Below are 14,321 nucleotides of genomic sequence, written 5' to 3'. Positions count from 1 at the left end.
CTGTTCATCAAGGACAACAATAAATGGCCCTCCCGAGTATCCTCTCATCATCCTTCGCCTCTCCCCTTACTGGTCCCATACAAATACTCCCTCCCTTTTGCACTCAAAAGCCCCATTTCCACTGGCACCCTGTCCCAGAAATTAACTGGGAATTTGCTGGGACAGGATCCAGTGGAAAAGGAACACTGTCCGAACATCAGCGTCAAATGACGTCATTTCACGCCAGGAAATAACTACCTTCACCCTTAATCATATCCCCGGTGTTTGCTGATGCCAGCGAGCTGATTAAAAACCAGTAGAAAAGGGACAGCAGAAAGTCACCTATTTCCAGTTGAAGGTAGAACACTCCAATCCCTGGGGATGAGTGTGTTCAGTGGAAAAGCAATTAGTGTCCCATTTAAGGGTGGCCCAGTGGAAACTGCACAAAGGGCTTCTTATCTTGGAGCCCTTCATGGACAATTAACTGGGATGCCAGTGGAAAAGGGGCTTATGAGTCCTGTCCAATGGATCTGGCCCAAAATGTTGACCATTCCTTTTCTCCCCACCAATGTGGCTCTAGTCACAGAACTACCCCCACCCCCCCCCCCCCCCCCCCGAAGGCCTTTCCCTTTAATCCTTGCATTTCCTAGTCTTCCTCCTGCAATACATCCTGTGGGATGACAACTAGGAGCCAAAGGGAAGCTCTTAGATGCAAGGTTGTATTTGCTACTCACCTTCCGACCTTCTGCCCAACTCACTCATTCCAAATGTCTGCTGAGCTTGTTATATTTGCCCCATTCTGCCCATATCTAAACCATTTCCATTCAGCTATCTGTCTAAACATCATAAACATTGCAATTGTACCCATCTCTACAGTTATTTCATTCACCCACCACCCTTTCCATAAAAATGGCTGGCTTATTATCATTCTCCTCTCATACTTTCCAATTTTAGATCCCCTATCCTGAGAAAGAGACAGTCACCATTCACCTTATATGTGCCTTTCATGAGATGACCTTTGATTCTCCTATACTCCAGGGGAAATAACTCCCAGCCTATCCATCCTCTGGAGTTCACCAAGAAAGTCTGAAGATGCTGGGGTCAATAAACATGCAGGTCACATAGCATCTTGACGAAGTAAAGGGTAACCAATGCTTGAACTTAAATAATTAAAAAAAAAACAGGTAGTTGCCTAAATGAAAAGATGGTTGGAGAGGGTGGTGGAAGAGAGGAAGGGGCAGGGGCACAGGCTAATGGGCAAGTGGTCAGAGATGGATACAGGTGAGGGTAGAAGATGTGATATGGGAGAGGGTAGCTTTCTGGTAGAAGGGACGGAAGGGGAGGGGTGCTGGAATAAAGGAGACAGAGAAGTGGGAAAAAGACATGGAGGAGAGGGTTAATTGAAATTAGAGGTGTTTTCCCACTCCACGGGCAGACGAAAAAGGAATGTGCAAGAATTCAGAGTTAATTCCTGCACTGCAACCATTTGGAGGAAGCCTGCAGTGTGAATTGTCCTGGAAAAATTTGTTGACAGTCTTCTATTCTATTACAAGTCCAACCCCCGAGACTGTGGCACTCAGGTACTTGCAGTCTAAAAAGGCACCCAATGTGAACGACCACACAGGCAGTAATTATGTTAATCTTTTCAGTGATTTTCCCAACATTGCCATCTATAAAAACATTAAAGTTAATGTCAGCTGGCTGAAGACAAGGTGCTGTTCTTCCCATTTGCAGTGTATGAGGTCATGGACAGACTCATCAGTGAGGAAACAGTGTTTGGAATTAAAATGGTTGGTCACTGGGAAGAAAAGGGAAAAGAGAGGAACCACATGTTGTATGTGTGAACATCGACTTCTCTGGTTTCGTTAACCACCCCCCTCCCCGCTCCATTTCACCTTTCTAGTAGCTCTCTCTCTTCCCTTTTCCTTCTTTCTCCTTCCCCCAGCTCTGCATTCACAGAGGAAACCCCCCCTTCCCCCATCAATTCTCACATTTCCTCTCTCCTGGGCTCTTCTCCATAATCCAATTATCACCTTTTGTCTGTTGGTCTGCATTCCTCCCCCTGCCATGTCTTTTATTCAGACAATGCCTGCTTTTTTCCATACAGTGGAAGAGGACTCGGGCCCCAGACATTGGTGGCATGCCTTTACCTTCTATGGACGCTGTGAGACCTGCTGAGTTCCTCCAGTGCTTCTGTGTTTTTCCCATAATCACAGTCTTCAGACTTTTGAGCCTCACCCCAAGTTCTCAAAAATCCTCTCCACAGCCACCCATGAATATTTCTTATTTTTGTATCTATCCTCTCATTTTAATTCCATTATATGTTCAATTGTTTTCTTTCTGCTGTTTTCTTATCTGCTCAGCTGCATTACATACATTGTACAAAGTGTATGACAATGAACACCATTGTCACCTATAAAGTTGATAATTTCCAAACAGGTGTCTTTCAGCTCCAAGCATGGGGTGAATCAAAATTTAGACTTCACTGGTACATTCTGCAGGTGAAAGCACTGCAGAGACTTTACGTGCTTTTAAGCTACAGCACCTGGGTAGCCCTCCTGGGACCCAGGTGCAAGTAGTAGGGCAAAGGTGCTTCCAGCACTTTTTAAGCTGCGGGGGGGTGGACTCATTAAATCGCCAACACAGCGATTTAAGAAGGAATGCCACCCCGGCGATGACGCAGAACACACTCACCAGACGCCAGTCAACCCGACCCCTCTCTTCTCTCCCCTTCAGCAGCAACCCTTCTCTCTCCCCGTGGCAGCAAACCCTCTTCACTCTCCCCCCCGGCAGTGACCCCTCTCCTCTCTCCCCCCTGACTGAGTAACCAGGTCGGCCATTTTGCTGTTCAAGCTGTCGATTGACACGTCCTGGGTAAGTTTAACTGGGTTCCCTGATTACTCCGAGATAGGGCAGGAACCTGGTTGACTTTGGACGATGCTGACTGGGCCGGTCCTTTTCAAGCTGCCTTGTGAGTGGGGCGCTAACTCCATTTTACAAGGCAGGTTGAAAGTGCCTGTTTGGGATCCCACAGATATCACCTGCTCACAATCCACCTCGCCTTCCCCACAATCTGCTTAAAACCATTCCAAGTTCTCCAAATGAAGTGAAGCACAGAGGTTCCCACAGAGCCAACTGTGAGGGAGTTGTGAGCATCTTCGTCCTGTGGGCACAAAATTCAGGGGGCTGCTCCGAAGCAGCTTGGAGGGAGGCTTTGTTCTGGGAGATGCCATTTTGTAGGAGAAAACGTCAAGCCAAGCCTCAGAGTGCTCAGCTAACACCACATCTGCTCTCAGGGATGGTTGTAAATAAAAAGTAGAAACATCCCATCCTGGGATTTTGAAGAGTTGTTTCCCCAACCAACTAACATTTAACATCAGAGTCCTCAACACGCAGCTGTTTCTGGCTGCCTATTGGCTGTTGTGTTTCCAAATGTCCTTCTCATCCGTGGTTACGGCTTTTTACACTACAGGCATGTAACGGCACAATCAGGAATTTCCCTGCTCCACGGACAGTCTAAGGAGGAATGTGCAGGAATTTTCAGTCAATTACTGCACCACAATTTATCCTACAGGAACTCTACATCTTTTTGGAGGAAGCCTGCAGTGTGAATTGTCCTGGAAAAATTTGTTGACGGTCATCCATTCTATTGCAAGTCCAACCCCTGAGACTGTTGCACTCAGGTACTTGCAATCTAAAAAGGAGCCCAGTGTGAACGACCACACAGGCAGTAATTATGCTAATTTTCTTTCTGTGATTTTCCGGACACTGCAGTCTGAAAAAAATACATTACTGAAAGGACTTTGAAAAAGACCGAGAAAGGTTTTACCTAAAACCCAATCCAGCTTCAATTACTGGCACAGTGCCTCATTTGGAAGTTAGGCTAAGCTCAGAAGTCACCACACACTTAAATGAGGTGTCAGGGTGCCATGGCAGGGTGGTGATGGGCAGTGGTAGTAAAACTACTTGTGAGGGAAAGGAGGGAAAGTGAGGGTTCCTTCTCACAGTTGCGGTATCTCCATCTTTTGGCAATCTTACTATTTCTCAAATTAAAACAAGTGGTGACATGTCAGAGCAGTTTTGTTGGCTGATTTAAGTACTTTGGAAAAGGCAAGTACTTTGTATGAATTGTTCCTTCTCCTGCTGAATTCTCTTTTTACCTCACAAGTCAACCTTGTTTCCAGCATGGAGGTGGAAACCTCCCTCACTGCAATATTTACTTTTGCCTGGAGGACCTTTGCATCCTCTATTTACTTTTATTCAATAAAAGATCGAGAAACCCTGCAGGTTACGCCCCCTTCTTCCAATGTATCCTTACCAAGCACACATTCACCTCCCTTATCTCATAAGCAAGGGTGCCAACATTGTCAGGCTTTAATAGGCTGACAGATCAGGAAAAATATAGGAACAACAAATCTTGGCAACCTTTTACAGGAGCAAAATTGAGAGTGTCCTGTCTGGTTGCATTGTTGTGTGGGACAGTAGCTGCAGAGAATTGGAATGGAAGTCAATACAGAGAGGGTCATCAAAATGGCCAAGAGGTCACTGGTGTCACCCCGTCCTCTTGTGACAACATTCACCAGGAGTGTTGCTTAAACAGGGCTCACTAAATTAAAGAAGACCCTTTCCATACACCACACCATATCTTTGACCCATCACTATTAAGGAGGAGGTACAGGAGCATCAAAATCAAGGCTGCCAGTTGGGAAATAGCTTCTTCCCACAGGCTGTGAGATTGATGAAAAGTTGCCTGCAACCAAGTAAATCACCGCCCAAAAATAAATAAATAAAATGTATGTATATCTATCTATATATCTATATCTATATCTATATAGATATAGATATACATATATATCTATATAGATATACATATATATCTATATATAGATATAGATATATAGATATACATATATATAGATATACATATATATATAGACATACATATATACATATATATATAGATATACATCTATATATATATACATATACATAGATATACATATACATAGATATAGATATACATAGATATAGATATACATAGATATAGATATACATAGATATAGATATACATATATATAGATATACATATATATAGATATACATATATATATAGATATACATATCTATATATATGTGTGTGTAGATATATCTATTTATATATATATATCTTTGGCTTGGCTTCGCGGACGAAGATTTATGGAGGGGGTAAATGTCCACGTCAGCTGCAGGCTCGATTTTGGCTGACAAGTCCGATGCGGGACAGGCAGACACGGTTGCAGCGGTTGCAGGGGAAAATTGGTTGGTTGGGGTTGGGTGTTGGGTTTTTCCTCCTTTGTCTTTTGTCAGTGAGGTGGGCTCTGCGGTCTTCTTCAAAGGAGGTTGCTGCCCGCCAAACTGTGAGGCGCCAAGATGCACGGTTTGAGGCGATATCAGCCCACTGGCGGTGGTCAATGTGGCAGGCACCAAGAGATTTCTTTAGGCAGTCCTTGTACCTCTTCTTTGGTACACCTCTGTCACGGTGGCCAGTGGAGAGCTCGCCATATAACACGATCTTGGGAAGGCGATGGTCCTCCATTCTGGAGACGTGACCCACCCAGCATATATATAAAATGATATATAGATATCTATTACTAGATATCTATATAAATATATCTATATAGATATCTCTCTCTCTCTCTCTCTCTCTCTCCACATGATTATTATGTACCATGTATTTCATGCACCATAGTCTGGAAAATCACTGTTTTGTCGGGTTGTACGTGTACAGTCAGATGAGAATAAACAAACTATATACCTTCTGGACAACTTTAAACCTAAAGGCATGAAAATCAACCTATTCTTGCCAGCCCTATTACACCTAACTATCTTTTTCAACCTTCTTTACTTGATACTGTTATGTAGGACTGGCATAGATTAAGTATAAAAAAGGCCTTTTTATTCCAAATACTTTTGCTTCCTTTGGTAAAAATTTAACTCACCAAACACTCATTTTTTTTTAGATTTTACAAGTTAGACATTTTGTTCAATCTCAGATCCCTGGCTTTCCACAAATCCCCGAGTCAAACATTCTTGATTTACCGGTACAACTTTCTTATAAAGGTTCAATGTCTATTATTTATAACAATTTGCTTGACTTGAGGATGGCCTCACTAGTTAAAATCAAGAATGATTGAGAACAGGATTTGAATCTTTCACTCTCAGATGGGGTTTAGGACTCTAGTTGTAATTTAATTAATACGACCTCCCTTTTGTGCACGACACTTGCAATTTAAAATAGTCCATAGAGTACACATGTCTAAAGTTAAATTGTCTCGTTTTTAATCAGATATAAATCCTCTATGTGACAAATGTTCTGGACTTACCCTAGGCTAGAAAAATTTTGGAAAGATGTCTTTAAAATTTTTTTTCAATTATTCCCAAAGTCCTTTTAACTGCTTTATTTGGATCATATCAAGATGATGACGTTTTACTGACTCCAACTCAAAACCAAATTTTATCTTTTACTTCATTGATAGCCAGACATGCAGTGTTGATAAAATGGAAAGACAATTCTCCATCTACACATACACACAATGGTCAAGTGATATCATATCTAAGTCAAGAAAAAAAATTAGATATGCTATTCAATATTTAAATATTATCTTCCAAAAGACATGGGGCCTATTTATGTACCATGATCAAAACCTAAAGAATTCATTTGTTTCGAGGCTCTGGTGCTGTGCTCCCTGGTTCCAGGTCAGTATCGCCTGATTCCAATGTATCGTTTTTTTAAAAACCTTGCTTCGTGGTCAGGATTCTGATTTATAAAGGTTTTTTTTGCTTTTTTTTGTTTGGGATAATTTTTCCTTTCTTTTGATTTTGATAATATAGATAATTGTTTTGTTCAACGGAATAATGTAAACATTGCAATTCTCTTCTCCTATAATAATTTATCAAACTTTTTTTTATAAAAATAAATTTTGTAACTTTCTTGAAATAATTTATAATTTAATTTTTTCTTTCTTTCCTTTTCCTCTCCTTTGGGTTGAGGCTTTTTTTGACATTTTGGTAAAACTATTACTGATGTGCTCTGGATTTTTGAATTGTGTTCATAGTTGGAAAAAAAATCCTTCTATTTTAATTGTGTTGCACATTGCATTGTTTGATTGTTTGTACTTTAAATATGAATAAAAATATTTTTAAAAAGAAAATTTCACTTAAATTTAGGTAACGGTCCCCATCTGATTCTACTGTTTCCAGCTCTTCTTTACCTACCATCTGTATCAATTTTTAACTCTCCTGTACTTTGTTTTTGTCTCTAACCTTCTTTCTCTCCCCCCTTCTTCCTAATAGTTTCTCCCTCTACCTGTCTCTCCACCTCTCATACCTTCCCTTCAATACTCTATCACCTCCGGCCCCAACCCCAGCTTCTTTCCCTCCTTATTAATGTCATTTCATTTATTCCTGGTTTGGATGAAGGATTTCAGACTAAAACTCTCACTGATGATTTCTCCCTTGCTGAGTTCCTCCAACAATTGTCCGGTCAGGGTTCCAGCTCTTGTGTTTCTCATAAATAGTAATTTTTTTTCCCCCTCCCTACAGACCTCAATCTGGGCTCTTTCTTGCACTAAAATCTGCATAATTTCTCCACCGTCTCTCCTTAATGTTGGCAAATGCGAGGCAACTCAATGCTCCAATCCAAAATAGCAAGACAAAAACTTGAAAAAAAGATTAAAGGCCATCTTCACAAGTAGAAGCCACAGTTCCCACCCATGTAACTGTCCCCTAGAACAGTTTCCAGGAGAAATGAGGTGGGGAGAGAAGGGGGATGAAATAATTGATGCAGTGTGGCAGGGGACCAAATTACAGAAAAACTAATGATACTTTTTCAGTGGAATTTACCAGTGTAAAAATAGAGCAACTCAAGAGAAGTCTGTGGTAAGTAAGCACACCGCTAAAACATTACTGCTGCAAACTCCCAAGAGAAGAATTTGCTTCCAAGATAAGAGAGCAGATTCGTTAAAGCAGTTCAGTTTTTATAAAACTCGATCCGAAATCCTACTTCTGACCTCCTGCATTCATTTTTATAGAGTTAAGGCAAGGTCTTGAGGCCGACCATAAAAGTAATGGTTGCCTCCTGGGTGGAAGAGCAATAAGCTTGCATTAGCACTTAATGAACTCGGGAGCAGCCATCCGGTAGCCTTGTGAATTAGGCACTGCGTCAGTTGTGCGTTAACATAATCAGGGCCAGGGATGTTTCAGCTGTAACGGATTAGCACAACACTCTGGGCTTCAAACTTCAATGAAAAAGACCACTCTGCTTATCAGTCCACATGACTGCATGTGGATATAGTTCCTAACAGACACGCGTTGTTAAGATCCAAAACACAGATCTAGATCAATCCCTTGTTTACAACAGAATAAACACCGATTTCTTGGCAAATGTTCATCTGGGGCCATTTCACCTGAACAATCTGCTGCCAACTATTCAGGCAAGCACGTGACTTATTCACGTAGGGCTTTAATTGACCATCAAGTTGGACTGTTATTTACAACCACGATTACATTCTGACAATCATCAAATTGGAACAATTAACTGTTGCAACTTATTCCCTTCGTTTGACTTAGCTGGAAGTCATGCAGACCGCTCAACATTTGGCAGTGAATTTCTGCATGGAATCCCTCCCCTTCTGCCCTCCTGGAATTTGGCAGCTACGAACTCCTCAAAGCTGCTGTCTGGCAAAATGGTTCCCTACTCCAGGTCTCTTTTTCCTCATACTGAAAGGGCTGGTTGGAGTGGATGTGGAGAAGACGTTCCCAGCAGTGGGAGAGTCTACAATCGGAGGGCATAGCCTCGAAATAAAAGGACCTCTTTAGAACAGAGATGAGGAGACATTTCTTCATCCAGTGAGTGGTGAATCTGTGAAACTGGTTGCCACAAATGGCTGTAGAGGTCAAGTCTTTGAGTATTTTTAAAGTGGAGGTTGGTAGGTTCTTCATGAGTAAGGGTGCCCAAGATTATGGGGAGAAGGCAGGAGAATCGGGTGAAGCGGAAAAATGTCAGTCATGATTTGAATGGAGGAATGGATTTGATGGGCCAAATGGCCTCATTTTGCTCAGTTCCCTCATTTGACCAAGACCAATTAAACAGAGCTCCAACAGAATTGACGTGCTGGGACTTGGGGGAAATCCCTCCGAAAGCTGAAGTGAAACCTTGTACACGTGAATGCAGCTGTGGTTGCTGAAAGACAACTGATGGGAACAGACTGAGCTCCCGGCTACGATTCGAGGTACAAGCAATGCGCACAGCTCAGTTGCTGTCCACTAACCATGGTCTGGCAACACTGGAAAGAGAAGAAAATTACAAGCACAGAGCTAAAAAGACCACAGGGAAAGTGGTGGAAACAAAAGCTCAGACCCCATGCCTCTTCTGCAGATGATGACCAGCCTCTTACCTCAGCACAACTTTCCCACATTATGTCAATTTCATACATGCCTGAAAATTACTCATCTCTTTCTTTTTTAAAAAATTTTATTTAAGAATTTTAAAACCACATTCATACACACATATTGAATAAAGGTATATGTATATTAAAAAAAACCCTGAACCCTTCCACATTCCCCACCCACCATCCCTAAACTAAATATAGAAAACAAAAACTGTGAATGCCAAAAGGAATTATTATTCTCAATGCAAACAATAATGGAGTTAAGGGTTACCAACGAGACGGGCCTTCAAGAGTCCCTCACACTTCAAACCAACATAATGTAAATATTGGCTCCATATTTTCATGAAAAAATGGTGTTTATTATGTGAATTACATTATTTTCTCGTGGAATACGTGAACGAATACGTCCTCTCCACCCCTAAATCAGTATCTGATTTCCAAGTAATGGCTATGCACTTCCTTGAAACAGTCAAAGCCAATTGTAAAAATTCAATTTGATACATAGTTAATCATAATTTAGGACTAAACACTTTAATATTACCCAACAAAAATATTGATCTCTTTCTTGAACATGTACATCATCTGGGTCTTCATTGCTATTTGGCATGAAGAATTCCACCACTGGATAAAGAATTTTCTTTTATATATCTCTGTTGCAAGTGGCTGACCTCTTATTTTCAGACTGTAACCCTAGTTCTTGACAGCACAACCAAGGCAATCATCGACCCTAAGAGTTTGATACCTCCCAGTCACAAAAGATCACAAGTTAAAGTAACAGAAGTAGGCCACTTGGCCCATCAAATCTGTTCCACGACTCTACCCTAAGCTGAACTATACTCACTCCTAGTTCCAATTTCAAGCCTTTTCCCCATATCCCCCAACCAATTAGATACTTATTAATCTCCTGCTTAAACTCTCCCAGTGATCAGGTCTCCACTGCTGTATGCGGCAATGAGTCCCACAAATCCACTTCTCATTTTTCAAGGTCTCTTGAACAGCACATGTCATCCTGTATCACAATTTTGTGGATCTTCACTGGATTCTCTTGAAGCAAATTACCCTTCCGAAAGGCGACGTTAGCTCAACCTGTGCTTGCAAAATGGTCAGCAAAAGTAATTTTTAAAAAAAGTACAACTATATCGCCTGAAATTAAAATACAATAGGGAAATTTGAATGGAGTTTAAGATATGACTAGAGAAACTGATAAGTGAGATGAAGCAAGACAATGATTAAGCACTTAGGCAGCATGGTTAGCGCCATACTGGGCCCTTTCAAACTGCCATGTAAAATGAAGTTACCTGGACAATTTGCACAGTTAACACCCCAGCTACACGGCAGTTAGAAAGGGTCTGACCCAGTCAATCCTGATGGTTTCTAACTGGGTCCCTGACCTACCTTAGAGGTAGTCAGGCAACCCAGTTAAACTTACTTAAGTCACGTCCACAGGCGATATGAACAAGAAAATGGGCAACTCGCTTATTCCATGGCTTCAGCACTTGCGTGTGTGCATCTCTGGGCAGCCAACATCTAAAAATCCTGCAGTACTTCCGGTGAGTAAGTGGCATGTCATTGTGGGGATGCGATTCCCCTTCAATTGCTGGGTTGATGATTTAATGGGTCAATCCTCCTGCAATTTAAAAGGTGCTTCCAGCACCTTTACCCCAGTAATTGCACCTGGGTCCCAGGAAGGTGACCCAGGTGTTGCAGTTAAAATTATTTCTTTCAACCAGTGACTCAGTTTAAAATCTAGTACTGTCTATAAGGAGTTTGCATGTTCTCCCCGTGACCTGTGTGGGTAAGTTAATGAATTAAGTACAATTGGGCGGTGTGGGTTTCAGTCGCCAGAACCAGATTCTACCATTTTGTAAGTGAATTTAAAAATGTACAGGTACAAGGGAAGGCCATCAGAGGTGACGCTTGGAAACATTTCCACACTGAACAAAAATAAATTTAAAACTCTTCCACCAGTTGATGCTGGAACAAAAGTTAAATTTACATCTGCGAGTGAAGATATTTATATAGCCTGGGGCATTATGAGAGAGACAAGAGAGTTGGTTCAAAGGTGAGCCATTGGGTGGCATCGGGAAGCACAAGGTCACATCGAATTCTCCTCCTCCAATTTGGTAGTTGCTCCACAGACGTGTAACCTGTAAGAGTTCCCTAGAGGGGACTGTAAGGAGAAGAAATGGTGGTAAGTCCACACCAAGATGCAAGGGTTCTCATCTCAAAGGAAGTCTGCAGATGTTGGGGTCGAGTGCAAATCACACGCTGGCTGCCCTTTATTAGTTTCTCTGGCATGCCCATGTACCATCCAAGATTTAACGCATCAAATAGATTGTGAGATAGGAAGTGCATCTTCTACACTCAATGAATCACATCATGAAACTTCTTTACTTTTTAAAATAAAGCACCATCACAGCAGCTAATCAACACACTTGCCTTCCTTGTAGTTCACAGAGAAATAAAACTGCAATCCAAAACATCACATATTGCTCTGAACTCGGTGCGTGACACTGGTGGCTAGACCATGGGATCAGGAGTGAAGAGGTCATGTGAAGGGCAGCCAAAAAATCAAATATATTTGAGTAAAAAAAGAGAAAATCTGCAAATTGGCAATAAAGATGCTGGAGACCCACGAGACTGCAGATGCCGGAATCTGGAGCAAAAAAAACTTTTAGTTTTCTTTAGGGAACTGAGCTTTAATGCTCAAAATAAATAAAATGAAGAACATATTCCAGACAAGCTCTTCATTAAAAACTGCTACAACAGCAGCCTTACAAGTCATGAATGTATACAAATGTTATAAACTCAAGGTTCAAGTCCCTGGTTGCTCTGAAGCAATTATACAAACACAATACATTTATTTTACAGAACACACAAAAATTCCAGCATTTGTCACTAGACTTTACTCATGTGAGTCATTTAAGACTAAAGTTTTGAGGAGATTTGACAGTTCTGTCTACACTGAACACCAGCGGGCTTACGCACAAATCTTGCAGTGTTCAAAAATGTGTCTTCATAAATTCAGTCCGTAAGCAAGTTCCTGCACCAATGGTGAGGAAAAGGTTCACGTGCATGCACGGTACACTGGTGCACTCAGTGGCCAGCACATTTAACAAAGAAGCAAGCATGGGGACTTCAAACTTAATTTTAAAAAAGTGAGCTCAGTGTTCTGACAAGTGTGTCTTTGTGCAGGAGGCAGAAGGGAACAGACTGTAAATACACTTGTGTGAAAAGGTTTATTCTGCCTGACAGGGAGCAGTTGTATTAAGTGGGGGAAGGGGGCAGGCTCAGGAAGGAAACAAAGGCAAAGCTTTTGACCTGTCCAATTAAGTGACTGATCAATGGACACAAGCTGTCAATTGCTAAGAATGCACTGATGTCAAGGATCACTGGGCGATTACTGTTACCTGTAGATGTTTAAAATAAGGCTTTATATAATTAATAATGAGCAAATTTACCCAGCAGGCTGAGCTAAATGCCCCTATGTAGAAACAGGTATTTAAGAGGCATTCAGACATAGAGTGAACTGAGGGATACTGGCCACTGATGAGCAGATGAGTACAGACACTGGAGGACTAAATAACTTGTTCTACATTCTGAACATCAGATCGGTCCCAAGGTCAAACGTCAATGACTGATAGCGTAGTAAGCTTTTAATAAACAATCCCTTCAGCCCATCTCGTCTGGGCCAAACTATTATCCTGTCTAGTCTCATTGCCCAGCACCCAGACCATAGCCCTCCATACACCTACACAAATTTCTCTTAAATGTCAAAATCAAGCCCACATTCACCACTTCAGCTGGCAGCTCGTTCCACATTCCCATCATCCTCTGCCCAAAGATATTCACCCTGAACATCTCACCTTTATTTAATTATTATTGCATTTAAGGCTGTGGGGGAAGGTTTAAATTAGTTTAGCAGGGGGGTGGGGAACAGACTGAGTGCAGTGTCAAGGGAGCATGGCCACCTAGATAGGAATAATAACGATAACAAAGGTAGGATGAAGATTAGGGTAAAAGGTAGAAAAGAGAATATAGGTGAGGGTCATTCTCTGAAATGCATATATTTTAATGCAAGAAGCATAGTGAACAAGGTAGATGAGCTTAGAGCATGGACAGATACTTGGGGTCATGATATTGTGGCAATTAGTGAGACCTGGCTACAGGAGGGGCAGGTCTGGCAACTTAATATTCCAGGATACATTTGTTTTAGATGTGATAGAGCAGGGGGTAAAAAAGGGGGAGGAGTTGCTCTGCTTGTTAAGGAGGGCATTACTGCCGTGAGTCATGCGGTCTACATGACTTCCAGCTATGTCAAACGAAGGGAATAAGTTGCAACAGTTAATTGTTCCAATTTGATGATTGTCAGAATGTAATCGTGGTTGTAAATAACAGTCCAACTTGATGGTCAATTAAAGCCCTACATGAATAAGTCACGTGCTTGCCTGAATAGTTGGCAGCAGATTGTTCAGGTGAAATGGCCCCAGATGAACATTACTGCTGGAGGGATCGTCCAGTGAGGCTGTTTGGGTGGAATTGAGGGGTGAAGGAGGCATGAGGGTGCCAATAGGGGTGTATTACAGACCACCAAATGGGCCAAGAAAATTAGAGGAACAAATTTGTTGGGAGATAACGTATATGTGTGAGAATCATAAGGTAGTGATTCATGGGAGATTTTAACTTCCCTCCCATTGATTGGGATACCCATACAGTTAGAGGGCTGGATGGGCTAGAGTTCGTGAAATGTGTTCAAGATTGTTTTCTAAATCATTTAGTAGAAGAACAGACTCGGGACGGTGTAATACTAGATCTCCTGTTAGGGAATGAGCTAGGTCAGGTATCGGACATTAATGTTGGAGAACAAATTGAGTCGAGTGATCATAACTCTGTTAGTTTTCGGGTAGTTTTAGG

General features: G+C 41.7%; 1 protein-coding gene across 1 annotated transcript in view; it reads right to left on the bottom strand.

The window, feature by feature from the left end:
• The window catches only part of LOC138752926 (alpha-actinin-1-like), a 187,741-nt gene that overhangs the window by 99,423 nt on the left and 73,997 nt on the right, over positions 1-14,321 (bottom strand). The window lies entirely within an intron of this gene.

This window comes from Narcine bancroftii, chromosome 2, assembly GCF_036971445.1.
Source record: "Narcine bancroftii isolate sNarBan1 chromosome 2, sNarBan1.hap1, whole genome shotgun sequence".
NCBI lineage: Eukaryota > Metazoa > Chordata > Chondrichthyes > Torpediniformes > Narcinidae > Narcine > Narcine bancroftii.
This window is presented reverse-complemented; position numbering and strand designations above follow the sequence as displayed.